At 45.8% G+C, this 21,046-nt stretch overlaps 1 protein-coding gene across 2 annotated transcripts in view; it reads left to right on the top strand.

The window, feature by feature from the left end:
- Positions 1-1,350: 1,350 nt before the first annotated feature.
- SLC14A1 (solute carrier family 14 member 1 (Kidd blood group)) overlaps positions 1,351-21,046 on the top strand; it is a 54,184-nt gene continuing 34,488 nt past the window's right edge. The window contains exon 1 of one of the 2 annotated variants that reach the window (XM_070513123.1): positions 1,351-1,502. The gene's annotated coding sequence lies outside the window, so the exon portion shown is untranslated. Of the gene's footprint in view, positions 1,534-21,046 lie in introns of both variants that reach the window. The other variant, XM_014857275.3, reaches the window with a different exon arrangement.

Here is a 21,046-nt window from a genome sequence, read left to right as displayed (position 1 = left end):
CCACTGATGGGCACATAGTAGCCCCCAAAATTAATTGAATAATTGCCTGAAACACCCTCCCACTCCCACTCTCTCTCCCTCCAGAGAGTCTGTTCACTCATACTGGCTGGAACTCGACATCTGTTTCACACACACAACCACACATGCACAATAAACACGCAGAATCTCCTCCAGCCAGCTGACTGGAATCTCATCTCCAACACTTCCTGCCTGTAGCCTCCTCCCAACATGGATTCCTAAATAGTGTCAGGGAAAGAACTCTCCAGAACGATACACACCATTGAACCCATTTCATCATTTTTAGGGTAATAACTTCAAGCCTCTACAAGCGTCCTTTTGCACCATCCTTTCCTTACAGAGCCTCCACAGTTGGAACCTGAATCAAGTAACGGTCTCGGGTGAGGCAGGTAGGTGGTAGACCAGCAGCTCCCAAACTTGAGCAAGCATCAGAATCACCCAGAGAGCTCGTCAAACACAGCTTTCTGAACCCCTGCCCCAGAGTTTCGGATTCGGTAGGTCTGGGGCAGGCCCTGAGAATTTGCATTCCTAACAAGTTGCCAGGTGAAGTTGATGTTGTGGATCCAGTGACCACACTTGGAAAGCCACTGGCATAGACTTAGAAATAGGATGGTGCCTCCAATCATGCCTTCCTCCTTCTTGGCATGGTGTAATGCACTGGTTGACAAACTCTTGCCCATACAAGAATCATCTGTAGTGCTAATTAAAACACAGATCCCTGGGCCTCAATCCCAAAGATTTTGCTTTAGTAGATCTGGGTGGAGCTGAGAATCTGAACTTCTAACAAACTCTTGGCTTATGTGGATGCTGCTGGTTCAAGGTCCAGCCTTTGAGATCATTGCATAGGTACTTAGACCTGGGTAGATTAGAGTCACCTGATTCTGATGCCCAGGTCCTACTCTAGACCAACTAAGTCAACAGTGGGCATGGGCACTGGGGATTTCTTAAAAGCTCCTGGAGTGATTCCATGGTGCAGCAGGGTTGAAAACAACTGTAGTGTCTGTTTCCTGGGCCCCAACCTTTCTCCAATCAGAGTTACTCCTAGAGACTGCTAAGCCCTCACCATCCTCAGTCCCCAGGAAGATTTTGATAAGGGGCATTGGGCCCAACATGGGTGCAGTGAGAAGGCCTGGGTGCCTGGAAGCAGGAGGGGCATGCGCAGGAGGCACAGACAATCCTCTGTGAAGTGACGTTAGCCTCTTTCTCAGTGTTCTTGGGTCCCAGCCCTGCCCCCTAAAGGAGACTAGATAAAGAAAAATGAAACCACTAACAGGAAACATCCAGCCCAGTAGGCTGAGCAGACAAGCAAGGTTTTGCATTGGCCCCGGAAGACTACAGGGTGAGCAGCCTTGACCCTGGAAAGGAAGAGTCGAGCAGCGGGACTGTCAGCAGCACCTCCGTCCACGCTTCTGTCAGTCAGAGGTCCATCTCTCTGGCCCTGAGGGCGCAGGCAGCGCTGGTCTGGTGGAGAGGTGTGCCTAGAGGTGAGAAGCTGCAGGTGTGCTGTGTGAACAGGTATGGGATGGGGGTCGAGGGCAGCCCTGTGGGTGGGCACAGAAAGTAGAAGGGATGGGAGGCCTATGCTCTGCAGGTGCACAGGAATGTGGGCATGTGGTGCGACTGGAAAGGGAGCTCCATCAAGACCTGCATGCGAGAAACCCTGGGCAGGTAGACATCTGAGATAAGGTTCAAGAAGACGGAGAAAATCAGAACACAGAGAAGTGCGGAGAGCAAGTGCTGGTGGGCCGAGTGGTCCTTAACCGGAAGAGGGCAAACAGCAGGCCGGTTTTGGTAATAAGACGAGGCTCCACTCCTCTGTGAATGGCCTGGTGGGGCCAGGATGGGACAGGGATAGGGGTGGCTCTCACTCCTTTCCTCACCACTTGCTTCTTGAGGAGTCATTTTGAGTCAAGAGGACCCACCAGAATGTTGGAGAGAGACTGTCATCTACAGTGCGGCCTGAGTGGACAAGGAGGGTTACAGGAGGGGCACATGAGTAAATCGGGAAGCAGAGCATTTGAACATCCCGCTCGCCAGGCCACAGCCCAGACCAGCTCCATCAGAATCTCTAGGGTGGACCCGAGTAGGAGTAGTTTTCAAAGTTCCCCAGGAGATGCTGGCCTACAACCAAGATTGAACCCCCCTGCAGTGGAAGGTGTGGTGGGGCACTCAGTGCTGTGTCTGTGCTGGGCTGTGGGCCAGTGCCCTGGAAGATAGGCATGAGGGAGGCAGGTTACAGGGAGAAGATTCTCTAAAGAGTCATCAGCCAGGAGGAGGCACAGGCATCATTATTTGGTCAAGGGAGAGCTGTCATGCAGTTCTTAACCTCTGGAGCTGGACGCATTTAAGCTGTGCTCCCACTAAAGATCTGGCGAATCCTATTCTGCTCATCTGACTGTTTTTGTTTTTGAACTCCCTGAGAGACAGTGGTGCCCAGCTCGTTTCTGGCAACCCTAGCATGGAGCACAACAGAGAACGCAGGGCCCAGATTGAGGTGAGGGTCTGGAAGGCAGGAAGGGGGCTGGGGCTGGAGTGCCCACCACCATTCCTGAGCTGCAAGCTTCCCGTGCTCCTGGGACCCCACCTTGGCTCCCTGGCCTTGGTCGAAGCTCTCAACAGGAACATACTGTGAGCCCCTTGCAGACAGGGATGGAGATTCGTACGTCCTGGAGCCCCCACATTCTCGGCCCAGGCGCAGTGAGAGAGTGACAGACACGGTTAAACTAAAGTAAATCCTCTAAGCTATGTCCAGAAAAATGTGGCATTCCCTCCTCCGTTTTCTTCTATCCTCCAATTCTACCTCCTTTCCTCTCCTCCATAGATCGCTCAATCCTCTGACAGGCAAGTTATTTGCAAGTTAAAATGATGTGCCGTCTGTCCTGTTTCCTGTGCGTAGGTGGCCTCATGGGCATGGGACCCATGCATCACATGGGCCTCAGATTTGGCTTAATGCTCTTCTGTCACCATCTCGAAACTCTGAATAATTTTTGAGCGAGTGGATCCACATTTACATTTTGCACTGGACCCTGCGAATTATGTAGCCTGTTCTGCACTGGGCTCTTGCTGGAGATTGGAGCTCTCTCCCATGGCAACAGCACCAAAACTCCCCCTATGCTTTTCAAATTCGCTCCTCATCCGTGACAGCATGAGACAACAACATGACACTCCAGTATACACAAAGGGACCTCAAGAAGAGAAGGGCGAGTACCCAAGGGAAGAGGGAAATGCAGAGAGAGGTGGCACCTGCCACCTGGGCTCCATGGTGCAGGGACTGGAACAAGCCAGGAGGACACCCAGTGACCAAAATGTTCATGAATTTCCTGGCTGGAGCAAATCAAAAACCTAGACAGTCCCCTACTCATAGCCAACCAGCAAAACACTCTACTGTAGAAAGGCAAAAGGGCAACCGAACTTCCCCCTGCCTCTCACACTCCCTGGAATAGATGCTGAGCAGGACTCCACCCAAACAGGAGGGTGTGTGAGCAGGGAACCCATCCATGACTTGGCTTCCTGTGCGTGCATCGCCACAACCAACTTGTCCAGTAATCTGTGTTCCCTGCACACCATAAGCTCTGTTAGGGCCAGATCATGCATTTCTCGTTGCCCACTCCTGCAGTGGTAAATGCTTTATAATTTAGCAATTAATTCCAGAAGGTGTATATTTAAGCAAGGTACTGTTGGTTCAAAATGCAGATTCTGGGGCCCCACCCTTGGAAATGGGATTCAGTAGGTTGGGGGGACAGGAATCTGCATTTTTACAAGCATCCCAAGTAATTTGAGAAGGCCAATGCTTCTGAGTGTCTGAAGGACCGAGGGAGGTGGGTGGGGAGAGGAGGTCTCAGGGTGGGACACAGGTGGGATTCACATAGAGGCCTATGAGTGGCCATGTGCCGGTGGGTAGCTGGCTTACCATTGGGTGCAAATCCTAGGCCTGTAAAGTCTGACCTGGGAGCTGCCATCCTGCCAAGAGCAGCAGCAGCCTTGCAGATGACTCCATGCCCTCTGAAGCCCTCGCCCACCCTCCTTCCCTACCATCACAGTGTCACGTTTGCCCACGTGACTCAGAGAGGAGCTTGTGGGGGCCACGGTTACTGCTGACCCTGGAGCGAAAGGATCAAAATATGGTTTGGTATAATTTAAGGAAAACATAAATAGTCTGTACATTTCTCACCTAAAAAGCTTCAATTTATCTTCAGCACAGATTTCTTAATAGAGTCCATATATTTTAAGAAAACTGTAGTTTTAACATAAAATGTGACCTTGAGCACCTAACACTTAATTTAACACAATTTTATATTGTCTGGTATCATTTGTTTTATCTGGGTGGGTCTTATTTCCTCTAGGAGGTGGTAACTTCTGAGGCCAGCTACTTCATCTTTGTAATTACATGGACACGGCATACTCTGGGGACAGAGCACATCTCAGGGTACAGGAAATGCTTGCTCCTGGGTGCCATTACTGTTTGGACCTCCTAGGAATATTGTCTGAGGGAAGAGAGCGGGTGCTGGGTGGGCTTCCATGGAGAGAGGGGAGCAGTGTCTAAGTGTTAAAGGGCGAGGGCTGGAGGTGTCCACAGCCTATTCCAGAGCCACCTTTGCTGCTGGCCATGTCCACGCCATGACTTTGCATCAGGTGAGCTCTCTCGGCTGCCTTCTATTTCCTCATCTATGAAATGGCAGTAACAAGAGCAACTGGTTCCCAGGTTTGTTGGGAGGATCAAATGAACTAAACTGTGAGGCTCCCCACTCTTTAATGTGCCCTCAGATCTCCCAAGGATCTTGTTAAACTGCTGGCTTCAGCATATCCCCAGTGGGGCCTGAGATGGTACAAATTTACAAGTTCCCAGGTGATGCTGAGGTGCTGTCTCCAGGCCAAACTTCTACAGAGACAATGTGCAGCCCCCAGACCAGCAGCTTCAGCATCACCTGGGAGCTTGTCAGAGATGCAATTCCTGGGCCCCAACTCAGATTTCCTAAATCAGAGACTCTGGGAGTGGGGCCGAGGAATCTGTTTTGACAAGCCTTCCAGGGGATTCTGATGCAGGTGGAGCTCGAGAACTACTAAGCTGAGCATGGTACTTTCTTTTCAATCACACAAGCCCTGATATAAGAACCTATTAGGTGCCCAAAACTGTGCTAAGTAATGTGGTGGGAGCAAAGACCCTGTAACCTCTTCTGGCCTCAAGAAGCTTAGAATTTAGTTCAGTGGGTCCCAGCTACCGTGTATATAAGAATGAGATGTGATGGAGGAGGGAGTGCTCATGAAAAATGTAAATCTATGGTTTTCTACCATTACCACCCCCAAGGGATTTTGAGTCAGTAGGTCTGGATTTTTAAAATAGAATCCTAGCTTTTTCTGACCCTTATTCTGTATTCCAGGACCACACTCTGACAAATAGTGATTTAGAAGATGAGAGATGACAAAGACCAGAAAATTCATTGGAAAATAACCAGGTGCCAAATTGTGTGATGCAGACCCTTGTGTACTGTAAGCAGCTTTTAGAAGGGGATGAGGTTAAAAAGTCCTGGCAAGCAAAGCAAGGTACCTCAGATCTGATGCAGTGTCAGGAAGTGGGATCAGGTGAGACAGATATGGCCAAAAGTTGGGAACTTTACGTAATATCTCAGTTAAGTCTCACAAATCCCCTAGGGTTGATCATCTCATTCCCATTTTACAGATCAAATACCTGCGGATCTAATAAGTTCAGGGGCGTATTCACAGATACCCAACTCGTAAATCCCATAGCCAGAATTCACACCCAACGCCCCATGGCTGCCCTTGGAGGCTCTTGAGTGAGGGTGGGACTTGAGGACAGTGAGAATTTGGGAATGTTGGTTTGTTAAAGGCAGGCAAGGTAGACTGGAGACGGATGGGAGTAACCAGCCTCGATTGGGGTCTTCTGGCCAAAGGAATTAAACAAAAGAGGCTCAGAGCTATCAAACATCATTAATGGGCCCGGACACCTGCAGAGGGGCAGTCATGACAACTGGAGGAAACCACAGTGGTATAAACAAAGCATCGGACACAGAGTCCAAAGACCTCAGTCTGTGTCCCATTTCTTTCTCATTGTGACCCTGAGCAAGACATTTCCTGTCCTTGAACCCTTTTTTTCACCAGTAAAATATAGATAATAATCCCTGCCCTGCCTTCCTGGGAGGTCACAGTGAGGATCACATGTGGTTAAATGTTCTGGAAGCTGCAACGTGAAATGCTATGAATGCTCTCAGCTAAGCTCCCTTCAGTGTTACTTGGCACACTGGTAGGCTTAGTCCAAGGAGCGTGTCTTCCCCTCTTTTCTCCAGGAATATATTTTCAAAAACTTTACATCCTTGTCACCATTTCAGATCGGGTAGCTAGAGCTCTTCTTCTAGTTTGAAAATTCAATTTAAAAATAAAGATTCCTTTTCGTATATAATTCTCAGGATCTTTCCACTGTCTCCATGGAGTAAGGAAGCTTATAAGATTTTTTTCTAGCATCTTTATTGAGACATAATTCAAATACTATGCAATTCACTCACTTAAAGCATATAATTCCACCGTTTTTAGAATATCCACAGAATCGTGCAAGTCTCACCACCATCAATTTTAGAACATTTTTGTCACCCCAAAATTGGCAGTGACTCCCCACTTACCCCCAACCTTCCAGCCCTATGTAAATGCTAATCTACTGTCTGTCTCTATAGGTTTGCCTGTTCAGGACAGTTCACACATAGGCAACCAAATAATATGTGATCTTTTGTGACTGGCTTCTTTTACTTAGCATAATGTTTTCAAAGTTCGTCATGCTAAAGCATGAACCAGTACTCCATTCCCTTTTGTTGCTGAATAATATTTCATTATATTGTTTTACTACATTTTGTCTATCCATTCATCAGTTAGTGGATATTTATATTGTTTCTACCTTTTCACTATTGTGAATAATGCTGCTGTGAACATTCTTGTACAAGTTTTTGTGTGTTTTCATTTCATTTTGGTATATACCTAGGAGTGGAATTACTGAGTTATATGGTAAATATATATTTAACTTTTTGAGGGAATGTCAGATTGTTTTCCAAAGTGGCTGTGCCATTTTACATTGCCACCATCGGGAATGTATGAGGATTCCAATTTTCTCTACGACCTTATCAGCACTTACATTATCTATCTTTTTTTTTTTTTTTTTGGTGAGGAAGATTGTCCCTGAGCTAACATCTGTGCCAATGTTCCTCTATTTTGCATGTGGGACACCGCCTCAGTATGGCTCGACGAGCAGTGTGTATGTCTGTGCCAGGGACCCAAACCTGTGAACCTTGGGCCCCTGGAAGCAGAGCACATAAACTTAACCCCTACACCACCGGGCTGGACCCTTACCTGTCTTTTTTGATCCTAGCTGTCCTAGGGGGTGTGAAGTGGTATCCCACTAAGATTTTGATTTGCATTTTCTTGATGGCTAACGACGTTGTGCATGTTTTCACATCCTTATTGGCCATTTGTAAATCTTCTTTGGGGACATGTCTATCCGTCTCTTGCCCATTTTTCAGTTAGATTGTCTTTTTATTATTGTTTGAGAGTTCTTCATATATTCTGAATACGAATCTCTTAGATAGATGACTTGCAAATATTTTCTACCAGTCTATGAGCTGTCTTTTCACTTTCTTTGCGATGTTCTTTGAAACACGAAAGGTTTTAATTTTGTTGAACTCTGATTCATCTGATTTTTCTTTTGTTGCTTGTGCTTTTGGCATCGTATCTATGAAACCATAGTCTAATCCAAGGTCACAAAAATTCTTCTTCTAAGAGCTTCATAGAGCTAACTCTCATATTTAGGTCTTTGATCCATTCTGAGTTAGTTTTTGAATATGGTATTAGGTAAGGGTCCTCAATCTGTTGCATGTGAACATGCAGTGGTCCCAGTATCATTTATTGAAAAGACTATTCTTGCCCACTTAGAGGGGTATTTTTCAGAACACAGAAAAATCTTTAGTTTACATTCCTGTTGTTCTAGGGTGATTATTTCCCAAACTGGTCTATCATAAACCTTAATAAACGTGTGACCAAAATCAAGAGAAATCGTAAGAAAAAAGTCACATGATCCAAAAAGATCCAGGTACCTTTAGTTAAATAGAGTTAAACATCTTTCCTTACTCTAGGTGTCTCAGACTTTCATGCCAGGTGCTTCAATGAATCTCTCATCCTTACTTTATCAGAGAAGTTTTTTTATTTGGCCACATATGAGCATCTCTGGAAGCACACTTCCAAGGAACTCAAACTTTGGATCCACTCTTTGGGGGGATAGACATTAATTTGAATGCTATTAAAATGTCTTAACTTTAGTCTTTGAGAATTAAGCCACCAGGATGGCTGGGCTTTGCATGCTTTGTAGAGAGGTGCCTTTCATCTTTAAACAGGTCAGAGAAGAAATAAGACAGTAACTCATGAATTCCTCTGGATTCCTTTCTGCAACTGGTTTAGGTCCCCCATTTTTAGTTTCCTACTGAAGTGTCCATCTTTTTAAAGCTAAATATTAAGCGATGTGGTTTTTTGAAAGTGCGGTCCAGGACCCACCTGCATCAGCATCACCTGGATGTGGTTTAAAAATGCAGATCACTGGGCCCCCTTCAGACCTAATAATCAAAGGCTCTGGAGCTGGGGCCCAGATCCTATGCTCCCAAGTGCTCTGGTGTTTCCTGTGCACACCGAAGGTTGAGAACCACTGCTCCTCCTTGAATTAAGGGACAGAGCCAAGTTGTCTGTAGACAGATGGGGGACAGAAGCTGACAGGTACTTAGGAGCAAGATGTGCCTTTTTCCCTTCCCTTCCCCATCTCCACTGCCCAATTCTGTGCCCTTTTGCAGGTTGACACATCCTGTGTATGTGATCACTGAACTCAGGTACACTAAGCGCTCCTTGGTTTATGATACCTTCAGATTGTCACCAGAGGGCGCCAGAGCACCTCCAAAAGCCATGCAAGTGTCCGCCGCCTTTCTCCCTGCTCTCCTTTTCTGTCGCAGGCTCTCCACTCGGGTCTTGTCTCCCAGGCTCAGGCCTGTCCCCAACCTCACTGATTCTCACAAGGACATCAGATCACAAAAGAATGAACAGCTGCTAAAAAAAAAAAGTACTCATTAAGTGTAAGGCCCTGGGGAACTTACCTAAGACCTTTGAGTCCAAGTTTCTCATGCTAACAAGGAAAAATATGAACCTGTTATTGCGGTTCTTTTAATGGTTAAAGGAGGTAAGAGAGGTAACGCTCCTTGGTCAGCTCCTGGCTACTATTATTCTACCACAGGCAGTGATTTGCATGACCAGAAAACCATAAACTTTGAATTGCAAAAGTAATTTTTTTTTAATTTTATTACTAACAAATTATGAACAAATCTAAGTTCTGTCTTGGCTGTCTTTCATCCATATACACAGAAGCCTTTCCATCTCCTCTACAGTCTTCAGTGTGGCTCTTGTAATTTTGCTTGCAGCACAGTCCATGACACCAATGGTGAGCAGAAGAGTGCAGGTTAGCCAAGCGGAGCATCCCTCCCACCAAGGAGCTCAGCTCCATGCTCCACAATCACTCAGCTTTCTTCCCTAGGCAATGCCAGGTAGTTAAAAATAGGTGTCATTTAAGCATTGTTCCCTAATTAATCATGCTATAATTAACATTATGATAATTCCTTCTGTGGAAACAATTATTGTGATAGGTAGGCTGGTAATAGAGGTGGAGGTGGTGGTGGTGGAGGTGGAAGTGATGAAGGTGGTCATGAAGGGAGTACTGGAGAGGGAGATGACAGTGAAGGTGGTGATGGTGGTGAAGTTGATGGTGGCAGTGGAGGTGATGGTGCAGTTAGTGGTCGTGAAAGTGCTGAAGTTGGGGGTGTTGGAGTTGGGGGTGGTGGAGGAAGTGGAAGTTGTGGTGAAGTTGGTGCTGTACTCGCCTCCTTAGCGTCCTGCAGAGATTCCACCTGCCTGAAGGGTAAATCCCAAACTCCTGAGCTTGACAGACAAAGCGCTTCATGGTCCAGCTGCTGCTTACTTCTTTAGCCTCACTTCTCACCAGCTGCACTCACACACTCCCGCACTCACACATACTCACACTCACTAAGCGCTTCCACATTAGAAGACTTTCTGAGCCCGAGACCCAGCACACCTTAAAGTGATTCTGTCTTTGTTCATACTATTCTTGTCATCCCTTTCTTCCATTTTCCACCAAACACACTCCTATCCAGACTTTAATACCCAGTTCAAACGTCACTAGCATCGTTTAGGAGGAGTTCTCTGATTCTCAAGGCAAAGTTAAGTTTTCTTCCTCAACGCTTCTGTAGTATTTTGTGCATACCTCAACTCTAACATTTTTTGTTTGTTTCTTCGTTTGTTTGTGGGGTTTTTTTGGTGAGGAAGATTGGCCCTGAGCTAACATCTGTTGCCAGTCTTCCTCTTTTTTTTTTCTCCAAAGCCCCAGTACATAGTTGTATGTCCTAGTTGTATGTCATCCTAGTTCTTCTAGGTGGGATGCTGCCACAGCACGGCTTGATGAGCAGCGTGTAGGTCCATGCCCAGAATCCAAAACAGCAAACCCAGGGCCACCAAAGCAGAGCATGTGAACCCAACCACTTGGCCATGGGGCCAGCCCCAACTCTAAGGTTTTTGATCTAGCTTGTAACAGGCTGATGGGGTCTTCTTTCCTGCCAGAGATGGCCTTAAAATTGACCTATTCAAGGATCCCTTTAGACTGATCTGAGAACTCTGACCCAGTGCCCTCATGCTGTCCTCGCAGCCACTCTGTTACAGTCTCGAATGCCTACTATGAGGTCAAGTGGCAGAGCTCGGACAGCCTGTAACAAATCTATTTTTAATATATATCCAGAAAAAGTGAAAAAAACATAAAGTGAAGACTTCATAAATGAATTTCCAATAAATGAGCGTATTCATGTAACCAGCACCCAGATCAAAAAACAAAGTATTACCAGCATTCAGAAGCCCCTCAACAATTATATTTAAAACACGTTTCTAACAATGTAAACTGATGATTTTAAAAATGAGCTATCAAATTCCAAATAGACAAGTAGTTATTAGATTTTCAAAGACAATTTAGAAGTTACAGAAGACAAATATCCCTGAGGAAGTCATTCAAAGATCTGGAGACACTGTGTTCCTTTCCATAGCAAAACCCAAGCCCTCAGTTAACACAAGCCCCACAGTGGGCTCCCCCAAGCCTTGGAGCTGAGCCAGGATGAAAGGAGACAGGTACACCATCTAACTGAGTGAAACCCCTAGCGATGTTAAGAGAGCAAGTTCACGTTGGCCGTAAGGACATTCCAGGCAGGGGTCATTGGAAGTGAGAGGACAACTACTATTTGTTGCCTGCCAACTCTGTGCTGGTCTCTCTGCTAAGGGTTTCCCATGGACTAACCCAGTGATACTAGTGAGAGAGTTGTCCCCATCTTAAAGAAGAGGAAGCTGAGGAGAGCAAACAGGACTTGCCCCAAATCTACATAGTATGATGCTCAGAAGCCCCAGAACGAGGATTTCTATCCATCTGACTCCCAAGAACATCTTTCTAGAAGGAACAGCATAGGCAAAGGCACTGGGGTAGGAATGAGGACCGTTTGTCCTGGGGCACTTCTCCTCTGGGGCAGCTGACACATGCATGTAATATCCCATTGAGGAAAAATGAGAATTAAGGATGCAGGGGTGGGGTAGCACCGCACTACAGAGAGAGGGCCCTGAAAACAAGTAGAGGAGATTTGATGGAGGGCTGCTTTCTCTTGCCCCAACCAGCTACTTTGTCCCTCCTGCCTTCCGTGTATGATGGTTAAGAGTTCATGGTGGGGACCTTGGTGGGCGGGAGGGGGGGAGGAATATATGTGTGTAACATCTTGATATATATTTTTATTATGCATTTACGCAGATGCTTTGATCCTTCATGGGGGTGTGTTGATAGTCCCTACTGCCCTGTTATTTTCCACTAGAGGAAATGTACTAGCTCTGCTGTTGACATATCACCTCAGCCTCCAGCATCACACAGGTGTTTGGGATGGTACCCTCACCTTCTGATCTAATGTGCTTATAGGAAAAGCACAAGCCCAGCAGCCCACATGAGGTGGTGGGACAATAAGGCTGTGTCACTGCTTTGTGTGTGTGCACAGGCTGACCTTCAAGGCCCTTCCATGGGGCCTGCCAGCCTACCCATCTGCCCAGGTGCCTCAATGCCCCCTGCTGTTGGCAGCAACTGTGTCAAAGGCATCACATGCTGCCTCACCCTACCACTCACCAGCTCTCGACTGCTTGCCTCGCCAACCCTCTCTTTCTGCAGCTTTTAAAGGGACGATGATGCCACATGAAGGAATGAAGGAACATCTGCCCTCCACCCCATCAAAATATGAGTCCCAAAGGATAGAAATCATGGCTAGCAGAGCGAAGCAGAGGGTCCTGATGCAGGGAAGTGCTGAATAGGCTTCTGAGAAATGACTTTGCTCACTCCTCATCTTCCTCTCGCCTTCTGATGGGACCTAATAAATACTGGCTCTATCCACTCCCCTACTGTCCCAGAAGACAGACCCATGCTGTCGTCTTCCCTGTCACTTCTGTGTAAACAGTCCCCAAGTTCAATGTTGCCAGCCCTGGGTTTTTGCCCAGACCAGAGTCCCACATCTCCAACTTCATCCTAGTCATTTCCACTTCCTGTCTAGACATCTCAAACATGTCACAAAATGGGCTCTCAATTGCCTTTACTCTACTTCGTATTGTCATTTCAAAATGTTTATTACAGTGTAATAGCCTTGCATTAAAATGCACATATCATAAGTACACAGCGTGGTGAATTTTCACAAACTAACACACCCAGGTAACCGTGACACGGAAGGTTGTCAGCGCCTCAGAAGTCCCTCTTGTGCCCCATCCCAAAGGAGAGTAATATCCTGACTTCTCTCAGTTTAGCCTGTTTTGAACTTTGTATAAATGGAATCACAGTCTCTACTCTTTTGTGCCTGGCTTCTCTCACTCGACACTGTGAGGTGCATTCATACCATCGCATGTTGTTGTAGGTCACCATTCTCTTGCTGTGCAAATATATCATTATTTATTCACTCTGCTGTTGGTGGGCAATTGGGTTATTTCCTATTTTGGGCCATTATGAGTAGTGCTGTATTGGATTTTGTCGGGCATGTCTTTGGTTGTGATGGTATGTACGCATTTCTTTTGCATGTGTTCCTAGGAAGGCATTGCTGGCCTGAGGGGTGCTCAGACACCCCCTCTAGTAGGTACCACCATGCACTTTTCTAAAGTGGGTGTATGCATGTACATTTCCCCCAGGAGCACATGTGAGTTCTGGTTGCTCCACTTCCTCACCAACACTTGACACCATTTTTTATTTACCCATCCTTCACCCCATGTCTCTCAGTATTTCTTTTTCTTCCCAAATTCTCTCCTGTTTGCAGCCCATTCTCTTTGGTACTGCCCTGCTGCAGGCTCCATGAGCTCAGGGCGAGCCTCCCTGGCTTCGGCCTTCAGGCCACCCCATTGAACTGCTCCCAGATAATCTCCGTGAATGCTGCTTTCATCATCGCCCTGTTCTCTCTACAGAACTTCCACGACTCTTGATCTCTAATTACTTTAGAGGAATATCTGTTCGCCTGATTTTTGACCCTCTGAGCGAGTCTAGTCAGTGATCCAGCAGACCTCATCTTTCCTTCCAGCCTCAATGCTGCCTTTGTAATTCCCACATGTTGTTTTCCAAGCCTTAATCCCTCTCCCGTAAGTCTCGGACAACAGCTTGTTTGGCAGGAAAACTGTCTCCTCTGCTGGCCGTTCTACAAGAAATCCCCAAGCTGAGAGGTTTGGTGTTGGCAGAGCCTTAAAGAGGCTGTTCCAACACTCTCATTTCCAAAGAAGCCTCAAGCTATAAAGCACTTTAAAAAAATTCTAATGACTTGCCGGGTGTTTCATGGCTTTCTTAAAGTAACAACTATCACTTATTTGCTGGTGGCCTTTATTTGATCTGAAGGCAGGCAGTGCTTGGGATATTAACTGGATGGGGAGAAAAGTGAATAACAAAGAAATTTCAAGTCAGCTCTGCTTTTAAAACTGCTTCTCAGTGAGAGAAACATATTCTCAGCTACAGTTCTTCAGCATCTGCCACAGTGAAGGAGATTTGGGGCCAGTAGAAAGTTTTTGAAACCTCTTCTCGTTACAGAGAATCATAGAAATAAATGCACAGGAAATAGAAAGCAGGCAAATTTCACTTACTCCTCCCAAATTTTAAGGAGACAAATAAAACTATGTGTTTAATGTTTGCTTGCAGTTTATTATCATTATTGCTTGAATGTAAACTTTGCATAAGGAACCTCAATACACTAGTTTATATTGCCCATATTTAGAACTTAAAGCAGAATTTTGCTATTTTAAATGGCCTTAGAGTTTCATAGTTCCACCTTTTCTTTTCCAGTGTAGTATTTTTCTCACCTATACTTTCTTTGATGCTGAGTCATTTGGTAGGGGGTCAATGCCTGGTTAGCGTATCGTATCAGAGGAAGCGAGTGTCAGAGTGCATCATCAATTCAGACGCCTGACTCGAACATGATGGAGCATTGCATTCATTGTGTCCCCAAGCTGCAGCTGGATTGTGACTCACAACACACACCCTTCAGTGTAATCACAAGACTGTTGGCAGCCCACAAACCTGCCGTGCTTCTCTCAGCTGACACAAGTTCCTTCTTGAAAGGCTGTTCCCTCTTTTCCTGCCTTCACTAAATTCTGCTCAAATGTTGAGGGCCTTATGAGGCCCATATCTTCAGGAAACCTCCCTCTGCCTACTCCAAACACTGCTGATGTTACCCAAACGCTTTTAGCCCTAAATCATGTCTGCTCACAACTTAGCGCTTAATTGCACATTTCTCATATCGTTGGAGAGCCTCAAAATCTAGCAGTTCTTTTTTCTTTCTTTTTTTTTCTTTTTTTTTTACTTAAACAACAGACAATTATTTCTCATAGTTCTAGAGACCAGGAAGCCTAAGACCTAGGTGTCTGCCGCTTCCATTCTGGCGGGGGTCTTCTTCCTGGCTTGTAGACAGCCACCTTCTCGTCTTCTTCTTGTGCACTGATATGGCCTTTCCTCTGTGTGTGCATGGAGAGACAGAGAGAGCCCTGGTCTCTCTTCCTCTTCTTATAAGGACACTAATCCCAGGATGCGTGCTCCACCTTCATGACTTCATCTGAACCTAATTACCTACCTAATGTTCTATCTCCAAGTTCCATCACATCAGGGGTTAAGTCTTCAACATATGAATTTTTTTTTATTGCTGTAACATTGGATTATAACATTGTATAACTTTCAGGTGTACATCGTAATGTATTTTGAATTCTGTGTAGATTATACCATGTTCACCACCAAAAGACTAACTACAATCTATCACCACACATGTGCATAATCACCCCTTTCACCCCCCCCTCCCCCCTTCCCCTCTGGTAACCACCAATCCAATCTCTGTTACTATGTGTTTGTTTGTCATTGTTTTTGTCTTCTACGTATGCGTGAGATCATCCAGTATTTGACTTTTTCCCTCTGACTTATTTCACTTAGCATAATACCCTCAAGGTCCACCCATGTTGTCACAAATGGCCGGATTTCATTGTTCCTTATGGCTGAGTAGTATTCCATCATGTATAAATATCACATCTTCTTTATCCATTCATCCCTTGATGGGCACCTAGTTTGCTTCCAAGTCTTGGCTATTGTGTATAATGCTGCAATGAACATAGGGGTGCATGTATCTTTGTGTTTTCAAGATCTTTGGACAAATACCCAGCAGTGGGATAGCTGGATCATATGGTAGATCTATTCCTAATTTTCTGAGGAAACTCCAAACTGCTTTCCGTAGTGGCTGCACCAGTTTGCACTCCCACCAGCAGTGTATGAGAGTTCCCTTCTCTCCACATCCTCTCCGACACTTGTTGTTTCCTGTCTTGTTAATTATAGCCATTCTGAAGGGAGTGAGATGATATCTCATTGTAGTTTTGATTTGCGTTTCCCTGATAGTTAATGATGATGAACATCTTTTCATGTTCCTGTTGGCCATCTGTATATTTTCTTTGGAGAAATCTCTCTTCAGATCTTTTGCCCATTTTTTAATCGGGTTGTTGGTTTTTTTGTTGTTAGGACATATGATTTCTTTGTATATTTTGGATATCAACCCCTTATCTGATATGTGGTTTGCAAATATCTTCTCCAAATTGTTAGGTTGTCTTTTTGTTTCCTTGATGGTTTCATTTGCTGTGCAAAAGCTTTTTAGTTTGATGTAGTCCCATTTGTTTATTATCTCTATTATTTCCCTTGCCTGAATCAGACATGGTATTTGAAAAAATGCTGCAAAGAGCATACTGCCTATGTTTTCTTCTAGAAGTTTCATGGTTTCAGGTCTTACCAGCAGTTCTCAATTAAACTTGACAGGCATCTCTCCCTCCCTGGAAGACTACATCATGGGCTCCCTCTTAGGCCAATGAATTATAAATCCCTTCTGTGCTAAGGAAAAAGCACTAGCATGACCATTGATCATATACAGTCTTGACCTTGACACCAATGTTCCCTTTGTCTTCTTGCTCCACCAGGATGCAAGAACTGTCTTATACCTCATGCCATCCTCTAGAGTCCTGAGGACTTACCTAGATACACAGTAGGATGAGAAATCAGGGATGAACAAAGGCAGCTTGGAGCATGGCCTACAGCCTGAGAGAAGATGCTGGGTCCCAGGTCAGCAGGAGGGTGGTGAGCTAGCCAAGGCATCATGAGTTTACAGCCTAAGACCTGGGACGTAAAGGGAAGAGGAGCCAGCCATCCCCACACCCAATCTTTGGAGAGCCCAGGCCCCCTGGGTTTGGCAGTTGGGATTGGGACTGTCCTGTATCATCCACATTAATCTCCACCAAGGAGGCCCTGAAGATGCAGGCTTCCTTTCTGCTTGGCCAACTTCAGGATGGCTCTGGTACCCCCAGAACAGGCCAGCCTGCACATCAGGAGCTGAGGCCCAGTCCTCCTCGGTTTCAGGACAGTCCTAGAGGCAAGCCAAAGCCTCTAACCATGGAGGTTGACCTGCAAGCAGGAGTGCCAGGTGTGTGGTGCCTCAGACTGACTGACCTGTGGCAGGAGCAGATGAGAAAGGGTCATCTATGTGTGTTCTGCATGCAGGGGCACTGTCCCCTGGACTACATGTCCCAGTCATAATGCTATGCCCTGCTCTGAGGGCTATGTTTGGGGAAAATCTACCCCCACTCCCTTGCCATACCAAAGACACACACACACCCCTATCTCATTATGGCGCAAGAACTCATCCTAGCCTTTCATGTTCCCAGAGCCCCAAAGTTAGTCTCCCATTTAGTCATCCATATACTCAACGAACAGCTACTGAGAATCTCTACAAGCCAGACATTGAGCCTGAAATTGGGGCCACAGCAGTGAACAAAACCAGCCCAGACTCTCCCCTCAGGAAGCTTGCAGTCTAGTGGGCAAACTTAATGAAGCAAATAGTCACACGATTATGTAATTACAAATAATGACCAATGGGGAGATACATGCCAATCATTGCAGCCATGGCCTAAAGTGTTACCTTTCCTCAAACAGTGAGTGTTAATGAGGAACATTTAACCACCCCTGCCCTGGGGTAGGAGAGAAAGCAAAGGGGAGGGCAGGTATAGTTTGGAAAGTGTATTTAAAATGTCTATTGTTGTAATTTAGGCTATAGAGAGTACAGTTCCACACAGATTTTTTGCCTTTACGAGTGAGAGGAATCATTGCAGGGCCCCAGGGTAAAAAGGCAAGGAATTCAAGATGGAGAACCAAGGGGTCGGGGCTACCCAGGAAAATGATAAAGGAAGATCCCTGACACCTGGGGTAGGGGGGTGGGGCAGGAGTTGCTCCTTCATTGCAAGGGGTGTTGGACCTGTGGGTGGGCAGGATGCAGAGGCCTCTGGCTGGACCATAGGAGCCACCGCCAGGCTCCCCGAGCAGGAAGAGGCCTGCCCCTATGCATGCAGGCCTCACCCTCCTGTGACCTGAGATGATCTGAGGTGACTGATGGCTGTGTGGCACTCACCAAGCCTATGTAAAGCAATTAGCACCAGACAGAGGGTGGGACCTGATGGAGTGGCTTGATGGACTCTAATGGGATGATGAGGTTTCACCTAGAGCCCTGCCTTCTGGTGTGGCCCAGCATGTGACAGCACGCTCCAGGCTGCTAGTTGGAACGCACCCATGACCCACTTGGGCTCACTATGGTGTCTACAACCAAGACACTGGAATTTGTAAACTGTCGCCACTCCAGGAACTTGAATTCCTCCCTTTTCACCAAGTCTCAAGGACAGTGATGCTTGAGAGCAGTGCTTCCCAAACCTTAATGTGCATGAAAATCCCCTGGGGATCTGGTTAAAATGCAGATTCTGATTCCAAGGGTCTGGGCAGGGCTGAGATTCCTCATTCGGAACAAGTTCCCAGGAATGTCGACACTGCTGGTCTGTGGACCACACTTTGAAGACTTGAGAACATTAACAAGGGCGAATGAAATTAAACCTTCTCCTCTCCTTCACGAGTGAGGATCGTCAGATCCTCCATCCTTTACTCACCCATCACACATTTGTTGAGCGTAAGAACTGGGATGATGATGGCACCACTAGCAGAAATAAGGAAGTCAGAGGTAGGAACTGTTTTAGGGGGAATAATAATACAGGTTGCCTTTGCTTGAATGCCTATCATGTGCCATGATCTTGCATAATCTTTACATTTTGCAAGGTAGGTATTATTAACCTCCATTAATTTCATAATGGATTTAAGGCTTGAAGAGGTAGAAGTAATTTCCCCTGGGGTGTTATAACTGCTGGAATTTGAACCTGGTCTGTCAAACTCCATCTGAACCCACTATGAGACACTTCCTTGTTTGGGAGAGTAAGGAATTAGGATTAGATTCAATCCAATGGTCCTTAATCTTGCCTGCATGTTAAAATCACCAAGAGGACTTTTAAAACTCCTATACCCCAAACCAATTACGTCAGACTCTCAAGGAGAAGGACCCACTATCAGCGTTTTTTAAAAGCCCCCCAGCTAATTCCAATGTGCAGCCAAGACTAAGAATCACTGATTTCATTCAACTCCTCTTTTATTAAGTGAGGTAATTGAGAAGCTGATGGGTGAAATGCCAATCTTGTCAACAGTAGGACCTCTCAGTTCCTACTCTGGGACTCCTCCCGATAAGCCAGCGAAAGATAAACCAGGCTGGGGGAGGAAGCAGGATGGAGGTGCTTGCTCAGGGAAAATACATGGAGAAGAGCAGAGAATTTCAGCCAACACTAGAGACATTACACATTTAGAAGTTAAGGGGAAGATAGAAAACTCGCCAAATCCTTGAAATTAGAACAACATCTTGTTCATCTATGCATACTCTTGTACTTAGCATACATTAGACAATGGATAGATGAATGAATGGATGGAACAGGAAAGATAGTGTGGGTCCAATGGAGAAGAAAGTCCAGAAGTCAAGTTAAATTGAGAAATGGGGAGCCACACTTGGATTGAGGGAAAAAACAATGATAGGAGAAAATACTTTACCTAGGATGAAGCTACCAACACAAAAGTAAATGGTCACCATTAGGAAATCATGTTTTGGGGTTTTATTTTTAGGATTGGGATTATTTTTTAATAGTAGGATGGAATGCCCCAAGTGGAAAGATAAATGGAGCAATCTGTTTGAAGCAAAAAAGGCTTGAGGCTCCTGTAGAGACTTCATTGCGTCATCTCTTGCCATAATCAAGGTGAAAAGCTGAGGCTGCCCATCATCTCCTCAAATAGAAATCGCAGATTCTCCACTGAGCAAAGCGCTGGATCCTCCACCTGTCCCCAAGGCAGCCTTTGGGTAACTTTTTTTCTCCCTTCAAGACTGTAATGGAAATTAGTTTAAGGCTAGTTTCTCCTTGTAAATTGTTGGGGATAAAAAGCTATTGAGAAATTGGTTGTCAGACTTACATGGCAGTTGAATTTCTCTGTAAGATTCTGTAAGCCCCAGACTCTGCAAAAATGTGAGTCAGGAGGAGCCAAAACTCTGAATGATGTTGGGCATTAAGAGTCCACACTGAAATATTGTTTTGCTCATCCCTTATCATTATGTTTGTTTAAATTTCCTACTGGATTCGTCCCCTCACCCAATAGTGTTTAATTCATTGTCACTGTCAGAGGTGGGTTAATTATGAGCCCACAGACCCTTGTCTTCAAAAATGACACCCCCTGAGCTGTGTCTTAGGTGCTCTTCTGTAAGGAGGAAGGACTTTTCTTCATCCATCCACACTCCCGTGGCCTACTTTGTGACCTCATCTGGCACATGGGCATGGCAGGCCAGTATGTCATGCATTTGAGGGCTAGAGAGCTAACCAACCTGCTCAGAAATAAACTCTGAATTCACTCACACCAGATCTGGGACTCTGACCTGTCCCTATGGATGACTATGTCCCCATCACAGTGACAGTGACATGCCATCGATGCTCTGATAGCACTTCCCATCCTGTGCCTTGGGACAGAGAAAGGTGGATCTTAAGATCTATGACTAATAAATTCTTCCCAATCAGAGATACTCTACTATGTGTTTATTTATTGGAGGTAGGAACAGGGGGGTTGCTCTTTGTGAAAAAGAAAACAGCCTAGGGAGCTTGGGGTCCTGAAATCAGAATTCAAACATATGATGATGATCAGCCATTGTGCCATCTTGTAAGAGAAAGCTGAAGATCACAGAGAGGTTGACAAAGATTTGAGGCAGACTCTCGGGGACAACAGGAACCATATCTGTCCTGTTCCCTGCATACCCCAGAACCTCCCACAGTGAATGTATACAGGATGGGCTTAATTATTCTGTGACTGAGTGGAGGAGCTAATGAATTACTATTTCCCAAACCAGTACTGAGCACCCAGGAGCACAGCCTCTTTGAAGAAGCCCTGATGTTGATACCCCTGAAAAGTAGATTCATTAAGAGCGGCCTGGGAGGTAAACCAGCTCCGCCACAGCAATGCCTCAGCCTTCTGTTTCTT

The sequence above is a fragment of the Equus asinus genome, chromosome 7 (assembly GCF_041296235.1).
Source record: "Equus asinus isolate D_3611 breed Donkey chromosome 7, EquAss-T2T_v2, whole genome shotgun sequence".
NCBI lineage: Eukaryota > Metazoa > Chordata > Mammalia > Perissodactyla > Equidae > Equus > Equus asinus.
This window is presented reverse-complemented; position numbering and strand designations above follow the sequence as displayed.